Source organism: Phyllostomus discolor, chromosome 9, assembly GCF_004126475.2.
Source record: "Phyllostomus discolor isolate MPI-MPIP mPhyDis1 chromosome 9, mPhyDis1.pri.v3, whole genome shotgun sequence".
Classification (NCBI taxonomy): domain Eukaryota; kingdom Metazoa; phylum Chordata; class Mammalia; order Chiroptera; family Phyllostomidae; genus Phyllostomus; species Phyllostomus discolor.
This window is the reverse complement of record NC_040911.2, coordinates 61,608,998-61,636,591: the sequence shown is the minus strand read 5'-3', so window position 1 is coordinate 61,636,591 and position 27,594 is coordinate 61,608,998.

Sequence of the window (27,594 nt, the reverse complement as noted above, 5' to 3'; positions counted from 1 at the left end):
TGTAGTTTTCTGAGTATAGGTCTTCTATCTCCTTGCTTAGGTTTAATCTGAGGTACTTTATTTTTCATGTTGCTATAGAAAATGGGAATTTTTTCCTGATTTTTGATTCTGATATATCATTGATGGTGTACAAAAATGCCTTCAATTTCTGAACATTGACTTTCCATTTCACTGTTTTGTCAAATTCACTGATTAGATTGAGTAGTTTTTTGGTGGAGTTTGCAAAGTTTTCTATATACATTATCATGTCATCTGCAAATAATGACAGTTTTGCTTCCTGTTTTCCAATTTTGATGCCTTGTATTTCTTCTTTTTGTCTGATTGCTGTGGCTAGGACTTCCAATACTATGTTGAGTAGGAGTGGTGAAAGTGTATATCCCTGTCTTGTTCCTGATCTCAGTGGGAAAGCTTTTATTTTTTGCCCACTGAGTGGGATGTTGGCTGTAGGTCTCCCATATATGGCCTATATTGGGTTAAGGAATGCTCCTTCCATTCCCACTCTGTTCAGTGTTTGTTTCATATATAGGTGCTATACTTTATCAAATGCTTTTCCTGCATCAATTCATATGATCATGTGATTTTTATCTTTGATTTTGTTTGTGTAATGTATTATGTTTATTGATTTGTGAATATTGTCCCATCCTAGCATCCCTGGGATGAATCCCACTTGACCATGGGGTATGATCTTTTTAATGTATTGCTTGATGCTGTTTGCCAATCTTTTGCTGAGGATTTTAGCATCTATGTTCATCAGTGATATTGGTCTGAAGTTTTCTTTCTTTGTTGTGTCTATCTTGCTTGGGATTAGTGCTTGGGATTAGTTTGATTCTAGCTTCATAAAAAGACTTTGGGAGTCTTCCCTTTTCTTGGATTTTTGAGAAAGGTCTGTGAAGGATGGCAGTTAGCTCTTCCTTAAATATGTTGTAAAATTCTCCTGTGATACCATCCAGTCCAGGGCTTTTGTATATCAGGAGGTTTTTGATTACTACTTTGATTTCATTCACTGTAATTGGTCTATTCAGGCTTTCTGCTTCTTTTTCATTGAGTTTTGGAAGATTATATTTTTCTAGATTTGTCCATTTCACCTGGGTTTTCAAATTCCTTGGCCCATAGTTCCTCATAGTAATTTCTTACAATCCTTTGTATTTCTGTGGTATCAACTATGATCTCTCCTCTTTCATTTCTGATTGTGTTTATTTGGGTCCTCTCTCTTTTTTTCTTGATGAGTCTGCTTAAAGACTTGTCATTTTGTTTAACTTCAAAGAAACAGCTCCTGGATTCATTGATCCTTAGAATTATTCTTTTCGTCTCTATGCCATTTAATTCTGCTCTGATCTTGGTTATTTCCTTCCTTCTCCTTGCTCTAGGCTGTCTTTGTTGTTGTTCCTCGAGTTCTTATAGATGCAGAGTTAGGTTGTTTATTTGAAATGTTTCTATCTCTTTTAAGTGCACCTGCATTGCTATGAACTCAGTCTCAGGACTGTTTTGCTGTGTCCCATAAGCTTTGGATTATTTTGAGTTTGTTTTCATTTGTTTACAGAAACGTTTTGATTTCTTCCTTGATCTCATTCTTAACACATTCATTGTTTAATTGCATGTTATTCAATGTGCATGAATTTGAGGGTTTTTGAGTTTTGTCCTTGGAGTTGGTTTCTGGTTTCATGCCCTTGTGGTCAGAGAAAATGTTTGATATGATTTCAATTTTCTTGAATTTGTAGAGGCTTGTTATTTTGTCCTATCATGTGGCCTCTCTTTGAAATTGTTCCATGTTCATTTGAAAGGAATGTGTATTTTGCTTCTTTGAGATGAAAGGTTATATATATATATATATATATATATATATATAATCAGTTAATTCCATTTGATATTGGACATTGTTCAATGACACAATATCTTTATTGATATTTTGTTTGGAAGATATATCCATTCTTTACACTAGGGTGTTAAAATCTCCTAGTATAAGTGTTTTGCTGTCTATATCTTTCTTGGAGTCTTCCAAAGTTTCCTTTATGTATTTGGGTACTTCTTTGTTGGGTGTATACATATTTATAATGTTTATGTGTTCTTGATGGATTCTTTCCTTGAATGTTATGTGCCCTTCTGGGTCTCTTTTTATGGTCTTTGTTTTGAAGTCTATTTTGTCAGATTTAAGTTTTGCTACCCAGACTTTTGTTCCTGTTCATTTGTGTGGAATATTTTTTTCTAGCCCTTAACGTTCAGTCTGTGTAGGTCTTTTCTTCTCAGGTGGGTCTCTTGTAGGCAGCATATGAGTGAGTCATGTTTTCTTATCCATCCAGCTGTTCTCTGTCTTTTGATTGGAGCATTTAATCCATTTACCTTTAAGGTTATTATTGATGGGTATTTATTCATTGCCATTTCACTCCCTTTGTACCTTAGTTCCTTTCTCTCTCACTGTTTTTTCTTCCTCTTCTTATAGCAAACCCTTTAGCATATCTTACAGTGCTGGTTTGGTAAAGGTGTACTCTTTTAGCCTTCTTTTGTCTGGGAGGCTCCTTATTTGGCCTTCCATTTCAATGTGAAACCTTGTTGGATACAGTAGTCTCATTTGCAGGCCTTTGTTTTTCATTACTTGGAATATTATTCTTAACATGCCCTTCTGGCTTTTAATGTTTCTGTTGAAAAGTCAGCTGCTAGTCTTATCAGGACTCCCTTTTATGTCACTTCCTGTTTCTCCCTTGCTGACTTTAAGATTCTCTCTTTGTCTTTGAATTTTGCCATTTTAATTATGATGTGTCTTGTGGTGGGCCTCTTTGTGTCCCTCTCAATTGGAACCCTCTCTGCTCCTTGGCATTGTGTGGCTTTTTCTCTCATCAAATTAAAGATGTTTTCCATCATTACTTTTTCAAACAGGTTTTCTATCACATGCACCTCTTCTTCTCCTTCTGGGGCCCCTAATACATGGATATTATTATGTTTAATATTATTGTGCATTTTCCTTAACCTCTTTTTATTCTTTTTCAGTCTTATTTCTTTTCTTGCTCTTTCTGGGAGATTTTTCTACTTTGTCCTCCAGTTCACTGATTGGATCCTCTGCTTCAATGAGCCTGCTTTTGATCCCTTCTATTGTGTTCTTCAATTCAGAAATTATATTCTTCATTTCTTCTTGGCACTTTTTGATTGCTTCTGTGTCCTTTTAATGCTGATATAGTTTTCAGTAAGTCCCTTGTAATTTCCCTGTAGTTTTTGGTAGTGCACACTGAGATTATTGAGCTTCCTTATAACAATTATTTTGAACTCAATATCTGATAGTTGACTTTCCTCTATTTCATTTAGCATTCTTTCTGAGGATTCCTCTTTTCCTTTAGATTGAGGGTTGTTTCTTCATATTTTCATTGTTTGTGGGATTCTTCTTGTCTGTTTGTTTCTTATATTGATCTGTTTCTGACTTTGTGATGTGAACTGCTCTGGTGAAAGATCTGTGAGATATAGCGGTGCAGTCTCCTTGATTACCTGAACTTGATGTTCTTGGGATGTCCATCATGCCTTTTATGCTGGGTTTCTGGTTGTAAGTGGGTTTTGATTGTTGTTGGATCATAGTTTTGTGGGTCCTTCCTTGCCTCTAGTTGACTGAGGGTCACTTGCCGACTATGTCTTGCATGCTGTTGTGCAGGCACTGCCTGAACAAAACTGCAAAATCTAAGAAAAAAAAAAACACAGTAGAAAATATAACTCCCCTCCACAATCCCACTATGAATAGCAAATGAACCAGTATTAATAAGGGAGTAATAAGATTAAGACTATTATAAAAAGAGAGCATGGATATGAGATGACCTAATGAAAGAAATGATATTTAGAGGGTAGAGGGAGAATCACTGATGAGAATTGGGAGTTTGACCAATGGAAGGAGAGAAGGTAAAGTTTACTTCAAGAATAAAAAAAGGGAATGAAGAATGTGGGATGGAGTATGAAAAGGGGAGCATATAATATTAGGTTTAAACAGAAATTAAAATAGTGAAAAATAAAATAAAGTGAAAGAGTAAAAGGAAGGAAAATATTAAATTATTAATAAAAATATGGGAGCCAAATTGGAAACAAGGATCCACCAGAGTACTATCAACAAAAAATGAGCTAATATTAATATAGGTGGCATGGCAATAATAAGGAAAAAAGAAACAAGGAAAAGTCAAAGAGATATTTAGAGGAATGGAAATTGACTTTGTTTTGTAATGATAGAAGGAGAGGGAATACTGGAATGAGGAAAAAAACTAGACTAAGTGGGGGAAAAATATAATTTGGATGTAAAGGAAAAGAAAAAAGGAGATTAAAGAAAAATTAAAGGGCAGGAGGGAAGAGAAATAGAAGAAAAACAAAAAAGAAAAATAATAAAAAAAATTCCAAGGCAGCATAATGAAAATTTGAGTCAAAAAAAAAAAAAAAAAAAAAAAAAAGAGTAGGAGAGGGGCCCAGTAAAATTTGTTATTTGAAATACAGAATTAGTGAAGCTCTGGAGATAACCTTGAATAAACAACACAAGAACAACTACTCTACCCACAACGAACTATCAAAGTTTGTTACAGGTGTAGAGAGAACACGGGTATTTTAATAGCTGGGCAAAAGTATGTGAAATGACCTTTCAAAAGATAATTTATTTTGAGTGTCTGGACAGGAGAGAAATAGTAATAGTGTAGAATGGAAACAAGTTGTAGGTAGAGAGAAAACCAAATTTGAAATGAGAATATTGCAAGGAAAGAGGAAGGTAAAATGGTCTAAGAGAACGGAGGGGCAAAATATGTGAATTGAAATACACTATAATATAAAATCTAGTAACTCATTATATAAAAATTATCTGGACAAGAAATGAATGTTATAAAGCTATTCAGGAAAGAAAATATTGCAAATGATGAAGACCACAGTGGCTTTCATATTGGTAGACTCTTGTATTTGCCACTGTTTTTTTTTTTTTTCCTTTGTGGATCAGCCTCTGGTGATATCAGATGTTGAACCTGTCTGACCTTAGGCAGCCTGTTCAATACTTCCAGGGATCTGCTCTGACTGGCTGTCTCCTCCCATTATTGATATGGTCCCTCTGCACTTCATAGTCAGGTTTAAGCACTGTAGGGCAAGGCGGTGGGGGCTATTGTTTCCCCTCAGGTAGCTGCTGCTCAAAGGAAGTAGTCTGCCTGAGCAGGATGATTGCTATGTATGGGGGTTGGCTAAGTATCAGATCATGGGAGCTACTTTCTCCATTCTATCCCTAAAGCCTCCATCCCCAGTCTCTCCTCAAGTCTCTCTAGTCCACTCTGCCCCACATTTGCCAGTGATCTGCTATCTCTGGCTGTCTCCTTCAGTTGTTTAGCTGGTGACTATGATTCAGCAGTCAGGCATAAACACCAAAGGGCCAGGGTAGAGACCCTCTTGGGGTCGGACCTATTGTTTCTCCTCAGGCTACTACCATTCAGATGTTAATGATCTACCTGAGCACAAAGGCTTAATTAGCCCACCAGCAATGTTGCCTGTGGGTGCCCAGCCAGCCCTCTCAAGTCTCCACCTCACTCCTTACCAGATCAGTTGTGCCAAAGTTATATGCTTTTCTCTGGCTATTGCTCAGTTGTTTGTTCTGGGTGGTTTCTCCACAATTGAGTTGTAATTCCATATTGGTCCTGGGAAGAGGTTACTGTGGCTTCCATTCACCCCTCCACCATCTTCCTTTCTTCTTTCTTAAAGAATTCCCTTTGGGGGCTAAGATGGTGTCAGAGTAGGAAGGAGCAGATTTGGCTTTCCTCTGCTCATGGGAGAAAATCCTGACCAATCTATGGAGTAGAGAGCAAGCAACAAACATACTTCAGCATTTTTGAAAATAGGGGACCAGGATTGTGGCAGAACCGAAAGACCAAAGACCGGACCCTAAGAAGAGTACTGCAACAAGGTAGGGTCCCAGGGACCAGCATGTGGTCCCGGGGCTACAGCCCCAGGCCTGGGCCCGCTTCTGGGTTTGCCATAGGGTCCTTGGGAGAGAACCGGGTCAACTGCTCCCTCCCCAGCCAAACAAGGTCTGAGCGGCTCTGGGAGGAATCCAGGTGCTGGCAAACACACGGGGGCTGTGAGCACCTTTGGAGGCAGTGGACACCAAAGGGTCTGAGTCACCCAGCAGACCTGGATCCCCACGGTCACCGGTCTGGCTGGAGCTTTTGGCAGTGGGAGAAGCCAGGAGACTGTGGGGAGTGGCAAGCTTGAACGGGAGGAATTTCTCAAGAGGAAGGAGTGAATAGACACAGAAACTGTTTGGGGAATTCTCCTAAAGTGATCAGTGGCTCCAGCATCCCTGCTACCCAGCCATGGGTGCACATGCAGGGAGAGCATCCCCACACCCCAGTCCACAGCAGTAACCCTGGGGAAAGACCTGATTCCCACACCCAGGGCACAAGGCTGATGAGCCAGTGCGAGCTCCACTGGCCTAGGAGAAAAGCCAGACCAATCATCCTTCAGCCTGCCTCAGCCAGCAAGAGCAGAAAAACCGATTTGGCCACTTTGAAACCAAGAGACTTTTTAATTTGATTCTATTTTTTAACAATTTTTTATTTTTTATTTTTTATTCTCTTTTGATTCCTTTTTTCTCTCTTACCTGATTTCTTGTTTTATTCCTTCCTCCTTCCTGTCCTCCAATTTTATCTTTTCTTCCTTCCTTCATCTGCATTTTCTATTTTTACTTTTTAAATTTTTTTTCTAAATACCTACAAGTGAGACAAAATCCTGGATCTGTGGAAAGACCAAAGTTGAACCCAAAGAAGGGGCATCACAACAGCTGGGACAGTGAGATAAATGTGACTCTGCTATTAGAGAGAACCTGCAAGTTATTGCATATTTCATTATTATTATTTTTCCAGTATTTCTATATCTTTTTTAAATAGTATTTTTATATCCCTCTTCTTTTTGTATAGTCTGCTTTGCTAGGCTGGATATATTGTATGAGCTGACAGCTTTCCCCTGATATCTCTGTCCATAGTGTATTGCTAAGCTACTGTCCTTTAACTCACCTCTGTCCATTAGCACACTACTCGAGGTTCTGTACTCCCTATTCTTGTTACCTAGATCTCATAGACTCTGTCACATGAATGTTGCCATAATATTATTGTAAATAACTGCTGTTTCATGCAATTCTAATTACTTCACAACACCCCCCACCCCCAGATCTTAGCCCATTTCAAAGTTTCCTGAACTCTATTACTGTAGTGGTTAACTCTATTCTCTCACACACTACACCTATTTACTATCGTATACTCTCACCTTACCCCAGAATCTGACCTCCCACAACCTCCCTGTTTATAGATCTAACTCACAATCATTCCTTCACCAACAAGAGTCTTACCTTCTTTCCATCCTTTCTAAAAATCAGCTAGCTGGGTGGAAGATCACGGTGAACACTATACATAGTCAAAGTATCTCCTATCTCTTCCCTACTTGCTACTACTGTAAATAGCATAGAATTCTCTGTTGCTGTCTTAAACCATTTTCCCTTCCCTTCCAAATGATGACAAAAAAGAATAGGTGGAGGAGGTGAACACCAGCATACCCACTGGAAGAGGAAACCCAACAAAAAAGGAACCACTAACAGATAACAGCAGAAGAAGATGAAGGAGGGAGTAGTAACCACACAAACCTCAATCCAGGACCTATCTGGAAATACAACTAAACACTAGAGACAATATCCAATACAAACAACTGAACAAGAAATCTTTAAACCTTATACACACAGAAGAACCAGCTTCAACACAACCTGCCCTCACCAGCACAAAAAAATACAGGAGGTAGTGGACAAAGTGACCCTCATTTAACCAGCTAGTGGGAAGGAACCACCAAAGAAAGACTCAACAACAATCAAAACCGAAAGGCAAACACAAAGCCAACTTAAACGACAGCCCAAGACCAGTGAACTTGGGAGATCAAGGAAACAACACCACTGAAACTCACTGCTATTCTACTAAAGAAGTTCACAACATAAACCCAGGGAGATAGAAGAGATCAATATAAGAAGCTGACGTGAACAAGAAGAGTCTCACAAACAATGGGAAGACAAAGAAATAATCCCCAAATGAAAGGAAAGGAGGAAGCCTCAAAAAGAATGCTAAATGAAATAGAGGCAATTCAACTATCAGATATTGAATTCAAAGCAGTGATTGTCAGGAAGCTCAATGAGCTCACAATGAGCTACGAGAAACTACAGGGAAGCTACAATGAACTCAATGAAAACTACATCAGCATAAAAAAGGAAATAGAAACTCTCAACAAGGGCCAAGAGGAAATGAAGAATACAATTTCTGAACTGAAGAACACAGTAGAAGGAATGAAAAACAGGATCAATGAAACAGAAGATCAGATCAGCGAGCTAGAGGACAAAGTAGAAGAAAACACCCAGAAAGAGCAAGAAAAGGAAAAGAGGCTCAGAAAAAATGAAGAGGGATTGAGAGAAATGCAAGACAATATGAAATGTAATAATATCCATACAATAGGGATACAAGAAGGAGAAGAAGAAGAACAAGGAATCGAAAATGCATTTGAAAAAGTAATGAAGGAAAACTTCCCTAATTTGACGCGAGAAAAAGTCACACAAATCAAGGAAACACAGAGAGTCCCAATCAAAAGGAACCCAAAGAGAACCACCTCAAGACACATCATAATTAAAATGGCAAAATTTCAAGACAAAGAGAGAATCTTAAAGGCAGCAAGGGAGAAACAGGAAGTAGCATACAAGGGTGCCCTAATAAGGCTAACAGCTGACTTCTCAATAGAAACACTTCAAGCCAGAAGAGAATGGGAAGAAATAATCCAAGTAATGAGAACCGGATCCTGCAACCACAGCTACTTTACCCAGCAAGGCTCTCAATCAAGATAGAAGGCCAAATGAGAAGCTTCTCAGACAAAAGAAGTCTAAAAGAATACACCTCCACTAAACAAGCTCTTCAAGACAGGATAAAAGGACTGCTTTAAGGAAAGAAAGGAAAAGAGAGAGTCAGAGAGGAACACACGTACATAGAAGGCAATGAATAAGTACCTATCAATAATAACCTTAAATATAAATGGATTAAATGCTCCAATCAAAAGACATAGAATAGCTGACTGGATAAGAAAACATGACCCACATATATGCTGCCTACAAGAGACCCACCTCAGGATAAAAGATCTGCACAGGCTAAAAGTGAAGGGCTAGAAACAAATTTTCCAAGCAAATGGACAGGGAAAAAAAAGCCAGGGTAGCAATACTCATATCAGACAAAATAGACTTCCAAAAAAGGACCATAAAGAGAGACCCAGAAGGTCACTTCATAATACTCAAGGGAAGAATCCACCAAGAAGGAATAAATATTGTAAATATATATGTACCCAACATAGGAGCACCCAAATAAATAAAGAAAATCTTAGAGGACTTCAAGAAAGATATGGACAGCAACACAATGGTTGTGGGGGATTTTAACACACCACTATCAAAAATGGACAGATATTCCAAACAAAATATCAACAAAGATATTGTGGCATTGAACAATAGCTAGATGAAATGGGCTTTACTGATATATACAGAACCCTCCATCCCAAAGAAGCTAAATACACATTTTTTTTCAAATGTACATGGAACATTTTCAAAGATTGACCACATGATAGGATACAAAACAGGCCTCAACAATTTCAAAAAAATTGAAATCATACCAAGCGTTTTCTTGGATCACAAGGGACTGAAACTAGAAACCAACCCCAAGGAAAAAAACCCAAAACACTCAAAATCATGGAGACTAAACAGCATGCTATTAAACAATGAATCGGTCAAGAATGATATTAGGGAAGAAATCAAACGGTTTTTGGAAACAAATGAAAACGAACTCACAACAACCCAAAACTTATGGGACACAGCCAAGGCAGTGCTGAGAGGGAAGTTCATAGCGATACAGGCCCACCTAAAAAAGTTAGAAACATTTCAAACAAACAACCTAACCCTACATCTACAAGAACTCGAGGAACAACAACAAAGACTGCCTAGAGCAAGCAGAAGGAAGGAAATAACCAAGATCAGAGCAGAATTAAATGGCATAGAGACTAAAAGCACAATTCTAAGGATCAATGAATCCAAGAGGTGGTTCTTTGAAAAGATAAACAAAATCAACAAGCCTTTAAGCAGACTCATCAAGAAAAAAAAGAGAGAAAACCCAAATAAACACAATCAGAAATGAAATAAGAGGGATTACCACAGATACCACAGAAATACAAAGGATTGTAAGAAATTACTACAAAGAGCTGTATGCCAAGAAATTTGAAAACCTAGATCAAATGGAAAATTTTCTAGAAAAATATAATCTTCCAAAAATCAATGAAAAAGAAGCAGAAAGCCTGAACAAAGCAATAACAGTAAAAGAAATTGAAGCAGTAATCAAAAATCTCCCAACACACAAAAGCTCTAGACCAGATGGTTTCACAGGAGAATTCTACAAAGCATTTAAGGAAAAGATAACCCCTGTCCTTCACAGACTATTTCAAAAAATCCTAAAAAATGGGAGATTCGCAAACTGTTTTTATGAGGCCAACATCATCCTCACTCCAAAACCAGATAAAGATACAACAAAGAAAGAAAACTTCAGGCCAATATCGCTGATGAACATTGGGGCTAAAATCCTCAACAAGATACTGGCAAACTGCATACAACAGTACATTACGAAGGTCATACACCAAGACCAAGTGGGATTCATTCCAGGGATGCAAGGATGGTACAATATTTGAAAATCAGTAAATGTAATACATCACATAAACAAAAGCAAAGACAAAAACCACATGATCATATCAATAGATGCACAGAAAGCATTTGATAAGGTACAGCACCCTTTTATGATAAAAACACTCAGCAAGGTGGGAATAGAGGGAGCATTCCTCAACTAATAAAGGCCATATATGAGAAACCTACGGCCAACATTATACTCAATGTGCAAAAATTAAAATATTTTCCACTAAGATCAGGAAGAAGACAAGGATGTCCACTTTCACCACTTCTATTCAATATACTACTGGAAGTTTTACCCACAGCAATCAGACAAGAAAAATAAATAAAAGGCATCCAAATTGGAAAGGAGGAAACAAAACTGTTACTGTTTGCAGATGACATGATAGTGTCCATAGAAAATCCTATAGACTCCACCAAAAAACTGCTTCAGTTAATAAATGAATTTGGCAAAACAGCGGGATACAAAGCCAATATTCAGAAATCAAAGGCATTTCTGTACACCAACAATGAAACAGCAGAAGCAGAAATCAAGAAAAAAATCCCATTTGAAATAGCAAAAAGGAAAATAAAATACCTAGGAATAAACCTAACCAAAGAGGTAAAAGACCTGTATTCAGAAAACTACATAACACTGAGGAGAGAAATCAAGGAAGACACAAACAAATGGAAACATATACTGTGTTCATGGATTGGAAGAATTATCATTGAAATGCCCATACTACAAAAAGCAATGTACACATTCGATGCAATTCCTATTGAAGTACCAATGGCTTATTTTACAGACATAGAACAAACACTTTAACAATTTATATGGAATCATAAACGGCCCTGAATAGCTGCTGAAATTTTGAGAAGAGTAAAGTAGGAGGGATTACAATTCCTGACACTAAACTATACTACAGGGCCACTGTAATCAAAACAGCCTGGTACTGGCATAAAAAACAGGCACATAGACCAATGGAACAGAACAGAGATCCCAGAAATAAACCCAAGTCTCTACGGTCAATTAATATTTGACAAAGGAAGCAGCAACATAAAATGGAGTAAAAATAGCCTCTTCAACAAATGGTGTTGGGAGAACTGGACAGCTATGTGCAAAAAAATGAAACTGAAGCACCAACTTACTCCTTATACAAAAATAAATTCAAGGTGGATAAAAGACTTAAATTTAAACTGTGACACCATTTAAGTCCTAGAAGAGAATGTAGGCAGGAAAATCTAAGATATTTCTCGCAGAAACTTTTTTACTGACATGTCTCCTAGAGCAAGGGACATATAGGAAAGAATAAACAAATGGGACCTCATCAAAATAAAAAAGCTTTTGCACAGCTAAAGAAAACAGTATCAAAATAAAAAGACAACCAACTGCATGGGAAAACATATTTGCCAATAATACCTCAGACAAGGGTTTAATCTCCAAAATATATAAAGAACTTACCTAAGAAGACAAGTAACCCAGTTAAAAAATGGGCAAAGGACTTGAACAGACACTTCTCCAAGGAGGACACACAGAGGATCCAAAGACACATGAAACAATGTTCAATATCTCTAGCTATCAGAGAGATGCAAATTAAAACCACAATGAGATACCACTTCACACCAATCAGAATGGCCATCATAAACAAAGCAACAAAGAACAAGTGTTGGAGAGGTTGTGGAGAAAAGGGGACCCTAGTGCACTGTTGGTGGGACTGCAGACTGGTACAACCACTATGGAAAGCAGTATGGAACTTCCTCAGAAAACTAAAAATGGATCTGCCTTTTGACCCGGCAATTCCACTGCTGGGACTATATCCTAAGAACACTGAAACACCAATACAAAAGAACCTTTGCACCCCTATGTTCATAGCAGCAAAATTTACAATAGCTAGGTGCTGGAAGCAACCTAGATGCCCATCAGTAAATGAATGAATCAAAAAACTATGGTAGATTTACACAATGGAATTCTATGCAGCAGAAAGAAAGAAAGAAGGAGCTCCTATCCTTTGCAACAGCATGGATGGAGCTGGAAAGCATTATGCTAAGCGAAACAAGCCAGGCAGTGAAAGACAAATACCACATGATATCACCTTTAACAGGAACCTAAACAACAAAACAAAGAAACAAGCAAAATATAACCAAAGACACTGAAATTGGGTACAGACTGACAGTGACCAGAGGGGAGAGAAGAGGGAATTTCAGGGGGGAATGGGTAGGGTTTACAGGAACAAATTTAAAGGACACATGGACAAAAACTAGGGGTGTGGGTTAATGGGAGGGTAGTAGAGAGGGTTGGGTGGGTGGGCTGGAATGGGAGTAAAGGGAGAAAACTGTACTTGAACAATGATTAAAATAAAATTTAAGTAGAATTTCCTTTAACATTTTCTGTAATACTGGTTTGGTGGTGATCAACTCCTTCAGCTTTTTCTTGTCTGGGAAGCTTTTTATTTCTTCTTCCATTTTAAATATTAATCCTGCTAGATCGATTACTTTTGAATGTAGGTCCTTGCTTTTCATTATGTTGAATAATTTGTGCAACTCTTCCTGGTCTAAGAAGTCACGGGTTAGAAATTAGCTTACAGAAAGCTAAGATGGCCACCTAGGCAAACATAGCTTGCCTCCTGCCACAACCACATTAATATTACAGCTAAACTACAGAATATCCGTTATTCAGAACCACCAGAAATCAACCTAAATGGAAGTCCTACAACTACAGAGTTAAAGAAGAAACCACATTGAAAATGGTAAAAGGGATGAAGACAAGGAACAGGATGGTCCCGTACCCACATGGCAGATAAAACTTAGGAGGGATATCTCAACAGCAAGGGGCCCCAGCTCCACAACAGGCTTCTAAGCTCAGGGTCCAGTGCCAGGAAGATAAGTCCCCATAATTTCTGGCTGTAAAAATCAGTGGGGATTGAGGCTGTGAAAGCCAGAAACTTCTGGATTCCCAGGCAGTTCCTCTTAAAGGGCCCATGCACAGATTTACTTAGACTCACTCCTTCTGAGCTCCCTCTCATGGGCAGCAGCTTCAAAGGCACTAGAGGCATATGGGGAAGAATTGAAGTGTCTGTCATCAGGGAGAGAACTAGGAGGCAGCTTTCTCCCATGACAGAAGTATTGGTAGAGACCACTGTTCCTGTTCTGAGTCCTTCCCCCATAGACCTGGCAGGTGGGCACCATATCTGAGACTTAATCAACATGGCTCATACTCTTTGCTCCACTGTGTGATTCCCTAAGGCCCTGGCCAACTTTCAGGCCCACCCAAGCTGTTTTTAGTGGCTTTCCCATATGAATGGTTTCTCATAGATCATGTCTCATTTTCCTAATCCTCCCAAACCAGCAGCATCTGGCTTCACCAAGCCCCAAACCTATTGCTACATGGCCTTCAAGCCAGCACTATCAGCAGATGGCCTTGGTTCACACCTTGGCCATGCTGAGGCACTGTCAAGCCCAGCGCAAGTAGCAGCCATCTGCACATTGTGTTTTAGCTTACACCAGGTGGCCCCATAAGACACAGATGTGGCTGAGATTGGCCAGCACTTCCTGAACAGCTTCAGAGTCTTTGCAGCTACAGACTACAGAGTGGGAAGCTACAGACTGCCTCAGAGCACCACCATCCAGCAACCTCCACAAGAGATACACTCAAGGAGAGGACTCAGTGGTTACCCGAGCCCTGCTGCAATAAGTCCTGTTCTGTGGAGGGGTCCTGTGCACAGCTTGTTTTCCAAATGGTTGCAAGTTGGGGGTCAGTGGTCACAGCCAGTCCTTGCAGCTAATTGGCCTAGGTAAATCTTTCCCATTGACCTGCAATCAGCAATCAAGACTCAGCACAAGAGGAAGGTATACACAACCCACATGGTACACCCCAAGTACCCAGCTTAGGTGATATGGGAGGCTATGCCAGTAGACTCTACAGGACACCTACTATATCAAGACTGGGAGATGTAGCAGCTCTACCTACTATTTAGAAACAACAGGCAGGTTACCAAAATGAGGAGAAAAGAAATATGGCCCATATGAAAGAACAGAATAAAATTACAGAATAAGAACTAAACAAAGTGGAGACAAGCAATCTACTAGATGCAGAGTTCAAAACACTGGTACTAAGAATGCTCAATGAACTTAGGGAAGAGAAAATGAACTTAGAGGTAACTTCAACAGCATAGAAATTGACATGGAAATCATAAAAAGAACCAGTCAGAAGTGGAGCATACACTAACTGAAATGAAGAAGAGGTTACAGGGATTCAACAGTAGATTGGATGAGGCCAAAGATCAAATCAGCAATTTGAAATATAAGAAAGCAAAAAACACCCAATTGAAACAGCAAGTAGAAAAAAAAAAATAAATGAAGATAGTTTAAGGAGCCCATGGGACAACTTCAAGCATATGAACATTTGTGTTATGAACATGTGCTCGAAGGAGAAGAGAGACCACCAAGAAACTGAAATCGTATTTGAAAAAATAATGACAGAAAACTTCACTAACTTGGTGAATGAAATAGATATACAAGTCCAGGAAGCACAGAGAGTCTCAAAAAACATGAACCTAAAGAGGCCCACGCTAAGACACACTATAATTAAAATGCCAAAGGTCAAAGACAAAGAAAGAATCTTAAAAACAGCAAGAGAAAAGCAGTTAGTTATCTACAAGGGAGTTCCCACAAGAACGTCAGCTGATTTCTCAAAAAGAAACTTTGCAGGCTAAAAAGGATTGGCGAGAAATATTCAAAGTCATAAGAAGCAAGGACCTACAACCTAGATTACTCTACCCAGTGAAGCTATAATTTAAAATTGATGGGCAAATAAAAGCTTCCTAGGCAAGAAAAATAAAAAGGATTTGTCACCACCAAACCATTATTATATGAAATGTTAAAGTGACTTATGTAAGAAAAAGATCAAAAGTATGGACAATAAAATGGTACTAAATATATATTTATCAATAATTGAACCTAAAATACAAAATAAGCAAACAAGCAGAATGAAAACAGAACCATAGATACAGAGAACATTTTGATGGTTACCCAATAGGAGGGGTGTTCGGGGGATGGATAAGAAAGATGAAGGGAAGTACAAATTGGTAGTTACAAACTACTCATAGGTAATTAAACTACAGTATAGGAAATAGAATTGCCAAAGTACATGTACATGTGACCCATTGACATGGACAATGGCGTGGGGACTTCCTGAGGAAGTGGGAGTGGGTGATGGTTCAAGGTGGCAAAGGGGGAAATGTGACAAATGTGATAGCATAATCAATAAAAATAATTTGAAAAAGGAATAAGAAATTAATTGACAGTCTTATGGAAGTTCCGTTGTAGATAACTAGCTGTATTTTTCTTGCTGCTTTTAAAATTTTATTTTTGTCTTTAACTTTTGCCATTTTAATTATGATTTATCTTGATGTGGGCCTCTTCAGGTTTATCTTGTTGGGGACTTGCTGAGTCCTTGGACTTGTGTGACTTTTTCCTTCACCAGGTTAGAGAAGATTTTCATCATTATTTTTTCAAAAATGTTGTCAATCTCTTTCTCTCTCTCATCCTCTTCTGGTACCCTGGTGATAAGAATGGTTTTATTTACCTTTGATGTTTTCCCAGAGGTGTCTGAAATTATTCTTACATTTAATTGTTTATTCCCCAAGCAAAATATAGTCAAAGACACTGAAATAGAGGACAGACTGACAGTGACCAGAGGGGGGAGAAGAGGGAATTTCAGGGGAGAATGGGAAGGGTTTACAGGAACAAAAATAAAGGACACATGGACAAAAATTAGGGGGGTGGTAATGGGAGGGAGTTGGGGAAGGATGGGTGAGTGGGCTGGAATGGGAGTAAAAGGCAGGAAACTGCACTTGAACAATGATTAAAATTATAAAAAAAAGATTTTTTTTCCTTTTGTTGCTCTGATTGAGTGTTTTCTGCTACCTTGTCTTTCAAATTGCTGATTTGATCCTCTGATTCTTCTAATCTGCTCTTGATTCCTTCTAATGTATTCTTTATTTCAGTTATGGTAACTTTTCTGACTGGTACCTTTTTGTGCTGTTGAACTCCTTACTAAGCTCCTTGAGTATTCTTATAAGCATTGTTTTGAATTCTATATTTGGTAGAATGCTTGCCTTCATTTTAATTTAGTTCTTTTTTATGGGGATTTCTCCTGTTCTGTCATTTGAAGCATGTTTATTTGTCTTCCCATTTTGTCTGTTGTTCTGTGTTTGTTTCTGTGTATTGGGTTAATCTGCTATGTTTCTCAGTCTTAGTAGGGTTGCATTATATGGTATGTGTACTATGGGGCTCAAGAACACAGCCTCCTGGATCATCTGAACTGGTCCTTCATGAGTACTTCTTGTGTTATGTGAGCCCACCTGTTGTAATTGATTTTTAATTGATGTTGGCCTTTCCATGCATCATGTTGCCCCTCAGAGTGGCTGCCTGTGAAGTTTGATTCAGACCACAATTAAAAAGCTGCTGTGCAGGGACTGACTGCATGAAGCAGAATTCATGCAGGTAGTTCTGTGTCTGCTAAGATCTCTCTTTATCTGTGTCAATTCTGGAGCTAATAAGTCATGTTCTGATGTGGTCTAAAGTCAGCCACTGGATGTGTTGATTCTGGGACCTCTTGAAAGGGACACTGGTGCAGATCAATTTTAGACACTGCCTGTGACTGTCCCAGGGCTACAAAGCAATCCATGATAGTAGCTGCCTGTGCTGGGCCTGGGTGTATGTGGGAGGGTCAAAACTAGATATTGAAACTGACTGCCTTTAAAAACAGCTCTAGGGCACTTTGGCAAAAGGCCAAACCACCCTGAAATCTGTCGTTGCCTGCTTCCTACTCATTATGCTCAACCACTGAAAAAGTCTCACATAATATATAAATTGCATGAGGTAGGTTTTCAGAGAGTCACAAAGTACAAAACAGTGGTGTTCACTAGGTTGACACAGATTCATTTTGGCACCAGTGCTGGGTCTTAGGCCACTCAACCAAACTGTCCAGATACATAGAAGCCAACTACCACCCAGCTGATGTCTATATACCTTTGTGGTAGGGCAGGGTCTCAGAGGTTAGTTGGGATGGAACCAGTATATTTCATCAGGAAATTGTAGATTAAGATTTGGCCATGTAGAGGAAGGGCTCAGCACAGGAGCATTGTTATTTATCGAACATTTGGGAAGATGGCCCTTACCCTAAAGCCACACAACTTAGTCTTTCTGTGTATGTCTCTGGCACCCCCTTGAGATTGCCCAGAATTCCTCAAGAACTTTTTTTAAAGACTGCAATGAGGGCTCAGCCTGGCCACCACTAGCAGAGCCCATAAGCATGTGCAAGCTGGGTGGGGGGAGGGGGCACAGGAAGTTACAAGGGTAGGGATAGCACGTCTTTCCAGCATAATGCCATTGTTGGGAAAATCTCCAACCCAGGAAAAATGGCATCCATGGGCAGTGTGGGAGAGGAACTTAGCATAGGTATATTGGTACCTGTCCCCCCAGCCCTTTCCTTGAAGCCACACAACTTGGTCTCTCTTCCTATGATTCTAGCTCCCTCAGAGCTCCTGTTTCTCTGCTGGAACCCAGGGTGAATAGCTGCAAGCAAAGGGTCTTTGTGTTGTCCTATTAAGAGAATGCTTGGGTTTCTAACAGCCTGATGTCTCACCTGGATAGATGGAATCACCACTGATTTTCACAGCCAGATGTTATGTGGGCTCCTTTTCCTGGCAATGGTGGTCTGGGCTTGGGAGCCCACATGAGGTTGAGACCTCTCACTCCTCAAGAGAACCTCTGCAGCTGAGATAGCCTTTCTAATTCTCAACCACTGCACGTAGATAAAGCCCTTTTTGCATCTCTGCTGCTCCTACCAGTCTTGATGTACTTCTTCTGTATATTTTTAGTTATAAGGCTTCTACTCAGCTAGTCTTCAGATAGTCAATCAGGTTGATTGTTCCATGATGGATATCTCCAGAAACATTTTTTAAGTTTAAGTATTCAAGAACTAGCTAACTTGTCCATTCTATGGATAAGAAAAATTAGTCCCAAAAAGAGGAGTTCAGTAAGTCATGGCACAGTTTATCAGCAGACCTAAGACAAGTGTAGTATCTTCTCTCTTTAGATCCAATAACATTTCCATTTTAATCTACTTCTCTCTCTCAAGAAGCTCAGAAACAATTCAGGATTTCAAATTCATTTTTGAAGTAAAAGCATAGAAAAAGTCTGTGGTATAGCTAACCAAAAATAAGTAAAATCTTAAAACAATGTAAAATAGCTCTGGCCAGTTGGCTCAGTTGATTGAAGTGTCATCCTGTATACCAAAAATATTTCAGGGTTGGTACCTAGTCAGGGCACATACCTAGGCTGTGTGTTCAATTCCTGGTCAGGGACCATAAAGGAGGCAACTGATTGATGTGTCTCTTTCATATCAATATCTCTCTCTCTCTTTCTCTCTCCCTCTTCTTCTCCCTCTCAAATCAATAAAGATATCCATGGGTGAGATTTAAAATTAAGTGATTAAAAATAATATATATACACATAAATAAAATAAAAACAATTCATAATTAATTGAGATACTATCTTTTCAAATGGCAAAAAGACAAGCTGATTGTGATCTGGCTCCTGCTAGCCCAACACCAGGTCTTTACAGCACATGGTGACAGCCACTCTGAAGGCTCAGAGTAAACAATTCAGCAATTCTCTTTTATAAAAGGGACCTAGTCTGGCAGGCAGAAGTCAAGGTCCTCACCCCAGTTTGATCACCTACTACCAACCACTTAAAGTCACATAAACACATTTTGGTGTGTATTTAAAAAAAAAACAAAACAAACTAACTAAAAATAACACAGCCCTCACTGTGTCTGCCACAGTGATAGGATCCCAGAAAATAACAGCACTTTCTGTGTGTCCACAGTAGTACAACCTTGCTCTGGCTGCCAACACTTATCTACCTTTTCAAGAATGAAGCCCCAAATTGGGGATGGGCTGCATCATCTACAGCAGCCATAAGGTCATGAGGCTACAGGTTTCATCTTCCATAAACATCTTCATTCCATCCAGGCTTCTGTACCATACTCTCATTTCTTTTATAATAAAACAGCAATCTAATAAAGTCTACTTTTAAAATCTATTATTTTAAAACTGAAGTTTACTTTCCTCATCTTCATCTGTCCATTGAAATCAACAGAACATTAAAATACTAACCCTGGGTCCCTGAGCACTGTTTCTCAGTTGTTTGGGTGTCCTCCCACAAAAAAACAAACAAACAAACAAACAAAAAAACCTTGCTAATTCTATTCCTGGTTGGATCACGTGACTATGTTGCAGGTTCATTCCTTGGTAGGGGCCTGTATGAGAGCACCTGATTGATGTTTTTCTCTCACAACAATGTTTTCTTCCCTTCTTTTTTCCTTTCCTTGCTCTCTCTAAATAAATAAATATTTAAATTTAAAAAATTTATACTGATTCTGGGTCCCATGCACATTGAGTCTGATTTCATTGGCCTGGCCATTGAGAGTGTTTGAAGCTACACAGGTGATTATAATGTGTGACCAAGATGAGAACCACCATTCAAACTCAAGTCAGAGGAGAGACGGTTGCAAGCTCACAAACAGAGATTGCCGCCAGATATGTTGCTTTGTAAATCTGCCCATGTATTTTGGACCCCGAGATCCCTGTCTTAAGCCCACACTTCCAAGCTGTTCCTCTCATAACTAAGATCTCTCTGTGTTTTATGATGTCCTGCCTGCTCTTGCATCAAGATTCCCCTCTTAGCCTCGGGACTCAGAACATACTTCTGCTCCTCTCCCATCCAGTTAAGGCTTCAGGACTCTGGCCAACTATGGGGTCATCTAACCTGGCAATTCACTCTTTCTCCTGACTTCCTAAAGCCTGGCTATCCCCAGGCTCTGGACTCTGGAATATCATTCTCTTTCTGCCTGGATTTAAGATCTTTTTTTTGTTCCCCTTACTATTGGGTGCACACCTGCCACTCCTCTTCCTGGTAGCAATGATGTCATGATTTCCTTTAGGAAAAAGGATCCTACTGAGATATCAGAACTTGAAGCCATATAGTAGCTTTCAGGAGATGCCAAAGGTCTGCAGAAGGCTCCATAGGTCATTCCTTGACATTCATTCCAAAAGCCCTATGGACAAAAAAAATTACTCCTGAAATGTGCAAATCAAAAGCACAGTGAGATACAACTTCACACCCACTGGAAGGGCCATATATTTTTTTAGAAAAAGAAACATAAACATTGAGAAGGATGTGGAGAAATTGGGACTTGTACATGGCTGATGGGAAAGCAAGAGGGTTACCTCCTGTGGAAGGCACTTTGGTGGTTCCTCAAAAAATTTAACATAGAATCACTATACAATTCTGCAATTCCACTCCAAAAAAAAACTGAAAATGGGGATTCAAATACATGTGCATGCATGTCCGTAGAAGTATTGTTCACCATACCCAAAAGGTGGAAGCAGTCCAAATGTCAAATGAATAAATATATTAATGAATAAATTTTATATATAATTATTTATAATTCCATTAAGGTTTATATATCATCAAATATATATTAGTGCTTAATGAGCAATTGTATTATAATAAAATGTATTAATGCAACATGTATTTAATACCAGGTTACCTTACAAAACATATTACATATACCAAAATTGAAATTAAAAAATAAGATTAAAAATCTGAAGAAATTCTACTTTCCTCAGGCCTCCAATGGGGCCACCAATCTGGCAGAACACTCCCACATTTGTTTCTTTTTGTATAGAAACTCTGAGAATTAAAATCTGAAGAGATCTCTCACCCCTTATCTCTGCTTTCCTTCCTGGCTTCAATGGGACTTTAAATTTAAGGACACAATTTGTTGTGTTGCTGTTTTACAGGTGACTGTTCTGTTTTACAAACTCTTTCTGGAATGATATCTAGGTATTTGAATTCCTTCAATTAAGTATATTTGCTTTAAAGACAAAACTGTGCTTGGGATGTGCCTGTGAAAATAATGAAATAAATCTAATCAAAGCTCTGGTGCTAGAACATGGAAGTAGACACGTACCAGAGTGGGCAAAAGTAGGCTTACAGTTGCAAGTGTAAAAACAGACATGCACATTATGATTATTATAATAGCTTTCTAACTCTGTTTCATGTACTCACAACTGTGAAACTATATTCAAAGATCTATAAGCACAGAGCCATTTTCACCTTTATACTCTACATGTTTTAGTCCCCCATGTACATTTAACCCAGTGTTTGTCTCTTATCAAATGTAGTCCCTTTGACAGATAAGAATCTTTTATCTAGTGATTCCAAGTGAGGGCCAGAGATAGATAGAGCATCTGGGTGGTGACTGACATCCAGGCCTCAGTCTCCAGTCTGCTGGTGTAAGGGCCTGATGGGTGAGTTTCAAGGATGACTTCAACTTCAAAGAGGATTCTCTCTGTTGTTATTGTGAGCATGTGATTAAGATAGTCATAATTGTATGGACATTGTGACATCTGGGAAAAAAGAGAGGGACATTTTACTTCTGAGAAGGGCAAGGCTGAGCAGGATAAATAAATTCTAAACAGAAAACTTTGCCTCATGAATCATTTTTTTTTGTTTTTTTTAACAAAATTAAAACCATGAATTGGTTTAGTTATCATCTCACACATGTACTCTAAAACAAAATGGACAATTTCACAAGGAAATATGTGTATTTATGTTGAACCATATGAAAACATCAATATCTGACAATTTAGACCTATGAAAGCATTAGGTTCAAAATGGTTTAGCCCTGGCTGTCATAGCTCAGTGGATTCAGTGAGGGCTGTGAACCAAAGTGTCGCAGGTTCAATTCCCAGCCAGGGTATGTGCCTGGGTTGCAGGCCATAACCCCCAGCAACCCCACATTGATGTTTCTCTCTCTATCTCCCTCCTTTCCCTCTCTAAAAATAAATTAAAAGAATCTTTAAAAAAAAGAAAAAAAAATGGTTTAGCCTAACACTTATGTAACATATTCAGTAAATTCCTGAAAGTGTGATATTTATGCAGAAAATCTTATATTGAGGAATAAAAATATATATGTGAGAAGATTCTAATTTAAGAATAATTAACCAAGATAAAAAATAAAATCAGCAACATTTGCTTTTGAATGAATGTTGAAATTCCTCTTAAAAGAAGAAATATCAGAGAAAAATCAAACAAGCAAGGAAGGCTTTTATACATATGGTGGTGTATAAAGTAATAGATTGTCAGAGACAAGATCCATATTCCCCTTTTCAAAACTGGTCTCCTGCAGCATCAGAACAAACCAGAAGGACTTGTGAAATTAATACAATGTAACAAGGAGATTTCACTGGCTGGTGTGCAGGCAGCAGACATGCTAGGTGGGGCCAGGGTTCAGACAAAGGCTCCTGTTCAGTGGGAACAGGTACAAGACAGATGGTTTGTTAAACATTGCCAGCATACTTGTGCAGTGCCATTCAGCGGTCAGTGCCTGGATAATGGTCACAAGGACATTGTGTAGCAGCATGTTGGCTAATTTCAACCCAGCTAAAGCTTTTGCTTATCTTTGTTGGTTTTGCTAAGATTAAGGCCATTTTTCTGCTTTGAATGCACCAGAGCTGCCCCACAAAGCATTCCTGAAGTTTTGTCTGAATTCCTGCTGCTGAGAGGGGATAACAGGACTTGGCACATGTGAAGACTTGTTTTGCTAGTAGTTGGAGTTGGCTCCCCTTAAAAGATTTGGGCCACTCTGTACTCTTATTTCTTGAGGACACACTAGAGGGACAGGGACCTTCTCGGTGAAATATCCTCTGTGGGTTTCATAGAGCATCTACTGTGGGTTTATATTTCCTATCAGGACTCAATAATTTCCTACTTTTGTGAAAAAGTGTTAATACCATCATAAATTCCATCCACTGAATCATGGGGTGGTGGTGGTGCAAATTGAATGTGTTTGCTTTCAGAATGGGGCCCCTTAGTTTCTTATCTTTATGTACTGAAACAATTCAAGCTTAGCCTAGCCCTTATGACCAATGAAACTGTACTTGGAGGCCAACCTAGTCTGGGCTTTAACCTGCTGCTCCTTTTCTCTGTTTGCAGATAACGGAAGAAGGGGATGTAGCTGATACAGAGGGGCCTACAGGCCCAAGGCAAAGGGGAGTATGGCTATTACCTGGATATGTTAAGAAAAAGCAATGGAAATGGAAGGGGGGTAGGGAGGGCTGTGGAGGGTGGGCTGGGATGGGAGTAAAAGACAGAAAACTGTACTTGAACAACAATTAAAATTTAAAAAAAGAAAAAGAAAAATCAATGCCTTGATCAATTGGGTATTTCAGACCAGTCAGATGTCTCTATCTTTTTTTATAGGTGGTGCATGTCTCACCCCAGCTCACTGAACAAGTACTGTATCTACTTTAGGCACTGTCCATTGCCTAAATTAGATTATTTCCAGCTATAAAATTAAGAAATTGTGCAAAGCAGATAAGCCCTAACATTAACTTTTTTGACAACATCTACAGAAGCAGTCTCTCTTTCTCTCTCTCATATGTGCACACACACACACACACACACTCCTAGGCTTCACTGTCTCGAATTAGCTTCAGGTATTGTCATGTAGAATCAATGAATAGCAGCTAAGCACTACTGATTTAGTGAACATTAAAACATTGATAATGTATCCTGGGGAAATAAAAGCCATTTCAATTCTGAAGAGCTTTCCTTTAAGAAACTACAGAACAGGAGAAACCACTGGGAACTGACATACTTAAATTTTGTGTCACAGTATCTCTGAGATTCAAGAAAGAAGAAAAAATCCTGAGCTGGGAAATTCATCCAAACATTCTTTATAGCATTGAAAGAAACATTATATATCTCTTCAAGTGAAAAGCATTCAAATAATAATAGCACTAAAGCCATGGCACATCATGTCCACACATGTTCCCCCTCCTGATTTATTTTGTTATTATTTCCCCTTGATCCTCCACCTGTGTTGTGGCTCTCAGACCACTCACTTGCATAGGCACCCACCTAAAGTTGTTTCATATGCAGTGTGGGACATGCATCGATCCCTAAAGGATGTGTGGGGTGCCACCCGTGCTGACAGGCATGTTTGGGGGATTGGGAGTGCTTTATTTGATTTGTGGCAGTCTCTTTCTTTTGTTTCCTCTAGTCAAGGATCACTATTTCTCTTTGTGTCATTAAATCTAGTTTTAAAGTGTGTGAGTGTATAGAATTTTATGCCCACTTTATCATCCCACTTTTCAAAGAATCCAATTTTATTAGGGATTTAGGTTGTTTCACTGATTTTCCACCTTACCTCCTTTATATCCTTCCTTATTGTTGCTTTGATTTTACTCTATTATCATTTTCTCTTTCCCTAATGTGTTTAGTTTATACCCCTTGGTCTTTGTTTTTCAATATGCTTTGCTTACTATTTTGATGTATTCAAAATTATGCAAAACTTCAAATGCTACTTTAGCTGTGAGCCACAAAAGTTAAAATTTGACACTTTCTTCTTGTTCATTTTTCAATTTTTTAAAAGATTTTATTCATTTATTTTTAGACAGAGGGTGAGGGAGGGAGAAAGAGGGGGAGAGAAACATCAACGTGTTGCTGCTTGTGCATCCTGAACTGAGGCCCTGGCCCGCAACCCAGGCATGTGCCCTGACTGACAATCAAACTGGCGACCATTTGGTTCACAGCCCCCGCTCAATCCACTGTGCTACACCAGCCAGGCTCATTTTTTAATATTTTTTAACTTTTAAATTTCCCCTTAACCCCAATGACTACTTGGTATATATTATATATAATTTTGTAATGGGCCAAGGAGATATTTAAAATTTTCTTTTTGTTACTAATTTATTTTATTTTATTTCATTATGATCAGAGTACAATCTGTATGTGTGGATTGTTTGGTATTTATTGAAGCTTACTTTGTTCTGTGAAAACTTAAAATGAATACTTTCTGTGACTGTATGTCTGGTATATAATATTAATTAATAGATGTAGATATAATAGATACATAGCCACATATATGTATGTTATATATAGTATATTATATATATAGTTATATACTTTCTATAAATCATATAAACAAAGTAAAATTGTACAGGTGAAATTAACTTTATATATTTCATTTAAATGAAAACATGCAAACATAGCATATACAAAAGTATTAATGAAATGTGTTACATTCTTTTTCTGTATTAAGTAATAGAAATTGGGGGTGAACTTTACATTTAGTGTGCATCTTAATGTAAATACTAAATTTATATCAGATACAGTTTATCTGTGTTTAGATTTTATTTTAACATTGAAAGAGTTATTCCAAACACACCTAAAAGTTTTCCTTTACCTAAATCAAGTACAGTAAACCCCCTTACCTATCGTTTTCTTTCTGCAATTTATTACCAACAGTCAACTAGAGTCTCAAAATCTAAAATAACTATTAAGCACTTGAAAGGTTGTGGCTATTAAGCACTTGAAAAACTGCTGGTCCAAACTGAGATGTGGTCTGAGTATAAAACACACATTAGATTTTGATGATTTAATATGAAAAAAATAAATATATTTAACATTTTTATATTGATTGCCCACTGACATACTGTTTGGATATATTAGATTAAATAAAATATTAAGATTAATTTTGCTTATTTCTTTTTTCAGGTTAATTATATTTTAGAGTTCACTCTGTACTTACCAAATAGTATTTGTTAATGACATTATTAACAAATATTATCTGTTCAGTTAAAAAGGCACTTTAACAAGGGGTCATGTTTCTGAGGCATATCATTTGCAAAGGCTTCTTAGACAACTGAGGTGATAGTCAAGTTATTTCAAATAAATTATACACATGTATTGACTTATTCACTTAAGCAGAACTATTGATCATATTCTGCATGCTAAACATTGTTCCCGGCACGCACCCTGCTACTGTGGGGTTAGCTTGTGAGCACAAACATACAACAAGCAGTAAAAAAATAAATTACTGAATTTTAGTGTATGTTCAAATCCAACAGGTGCTATGAAAATAAAGAGAAAGGGAAGGAATAAGGGAGATGTGGACAAATAGATTACCATTGAATATATGGTATTTTCATTAAGAAAGTAATAATGATGAAATATCATTGAAAACGTGATGGTGTAAACCATGCTAAAAGGAGGGAATTCCAGATGGACTGGTAGCTGGTAGGACTGGAGCAGATAAACAGGGTTAAGGAGGAAATGAATTCACTGGGGTAATAAGACTGAGCATGTACAAATTTTTACTTTAATCTCAGTGAGATGAGATGTCATTGGTGAGTATGGAGGTGAGATGTGGCTTAAATCACTTCACATTTTTAGAGGATGACTGCCTAGTTTACTGAAAATAGGCTGTAGGCAGGCAAGGGTGAAAACAATGGAACCAGTGAGGGAGCTCCTAAAATAATGCAGGAGCAAGGTACTGGTGGAGCACATTGGTGATGGTCAGGGTGACAGGATTCTAGATGTACTTTTTAGGTTGCTTTAACAAGATGTCTTGATACATTAAATGTGTGAGGTGTAAAAGAAAGATAAAAATCAAGGATGACACCCAGCTTTTAACCTAAGCACTTAGACAGATGTAAGTATTGAGCACCCACTCTTTGTATTAGGTAACATATGCAGGAAATATAGAAATCCAAATGTTCTCTGAACTGAAGGAATTCACTGCAAAGTGGCAAGAAAGGTACGTGCATGTGAGAATACATGGCACTCCATATGACAGTACCTGTGTGAAAAGAAAAAGAAGGATCATTTTAACTTGTCTGTCAGGTTTCAATTAGGTTATTTAGGATTGCATACAAATTCATCAGACCCAAAGTACTAAAAAGGTTTTCTAAGGTCAAGAAATAAAAAGTGCAAAGCCCAATGTTGATAGAGAAGGTGGATTATTTGGGGACTTGCAAGT